The following is a 1250-nucleotide window of genomic DNA, read 5'->3' as shown; positions in this document are numbered from 1 at the left end:
AATAAGGTCCTAACAAATGAATGGTTTGGATGATCCAATCATGTGTGCTCCACTCCACTTTTCTTTAATATAATACATTCTAAGTAGATGCCGGCACCATATAATATCTTTTGGTTACGCACGTACCTGGGGGAGTTTGGGTCAATATTCAATATCAAGGTTATTTCAGTAATTCTGTTTAAAAATATGGAAATCTTAAAAATTCTAGGTGGGTCAATGCGGAGGGAAAATGAAGAAAGAAAGGAGACACCGACTCTTCCCATTCGTTATAATGCCGATTATACCCCTAGCAGTAGCATCTTCTAAGAAAGAGATGGGAATTGCAGAATCCGGTTGTCATCCATGGCATATCCTTTCTTTTCTCTCTTATTTAACCCACCATCAACCACTCAATTTCCATGAATTTCTTCTTTCTCCTTTATTATCTATTCATCACTTTCCTCTGCTTTTTCTTTCTGAAATGGCTGAGAAATCATTAGATTTCGAGGATTTTCTGCCGACAATGGGAGATAAGTTGGGTGACGAAGGTTTTATGGTAGAGCTCTGTAATGGGTTTAATTTACTGATGGACAAGGATAAGGGTGTCATTACATTTGAGAGTTTGAAGAGAAATTCGGCACTATTGGGGTTGGAAGGGTTGAAAGACGACGAGCTGTTGAGTATGTTGAGAGAAGGAGATTTGGATGGAGATGAGGCTTTGAATCAGATGGAGTTCTGTATTCTTATGTTCAGATTAAGTCCTGATTTGATGGAAGAGTCTGAGATATGGTTGAAAGAAGCACTGCAGCAAGAAGTGAAGGATTTCATGAGTTAGATTTTATTTAGGCAGATGGATGATTGATTTCTCTTTTTCCCTTCCTTCTCTTTTCTTTTATATTACGTGGAGATAACGGAATTGGGTATCTCTGAGATTACCCATTTTGCAATGTACACACTATTTTTTTCCTTCAATAAAAGGCCTCTCTGTTCTCCCTTTGGATTTTCATTATTACACATTCACAACTGACTTCGATTTGTGTACACCCACTTCTTAATAAATCTCTCCATCTTTTTTTCCTGTCTATTGGATTTTGATGCTCATGTTGGAGTATTTATGATTACCCATGGTAAAGGTTAGCAGAACTTAATAATAAGACACGGGTTTTCTTTTTATTTTCCCTCTGAGTAACGATCTACGGTTCTTGTTTTTAGTCCTACTCTAACTAGAAGTCGGTTGTCTGCAAAAAAGTTATAGTTATGTTAGGGCCTAC

At 37.3% G+C, this 1250-nt stretch overlaps 1 pseudogene; it reads left to right on the top strand.

Annotated features, from left to right (window-relative positions):
• The first annotated feature begins 244 nt into the window (after positions 1–244).
• On the top strand, positions 245–972 carry LOC143854937 (calcium-binding protein PBP1 pseudogene; annotated as a pseudogene).
• The last annotated feature ends 278 nt before the right edge of the window (positions 973–1250 follow it).

This window comes from Tasmannia lanceolata, unplaced genomic scaffold, assembly GCF_043159265.1.
Source record: "Tasmannia lanceolata isolate RefF3 unplaced genomic scaffold, GAP_Taslan_0.1 ptg000020l, whole genome shotgun sequence".
Taxonomy (NCBI): Eukaryota; Viridiplantae; Streptophyta; class Magnoliopsida; order Canellales; family Winteraceae; genus Tasmannia; species Tasmannia lanceolata.
Note: the sequence above shows the minus strand (reverse complement) of the source record. Positions and strands in the feature narration are given on the sequence as shown.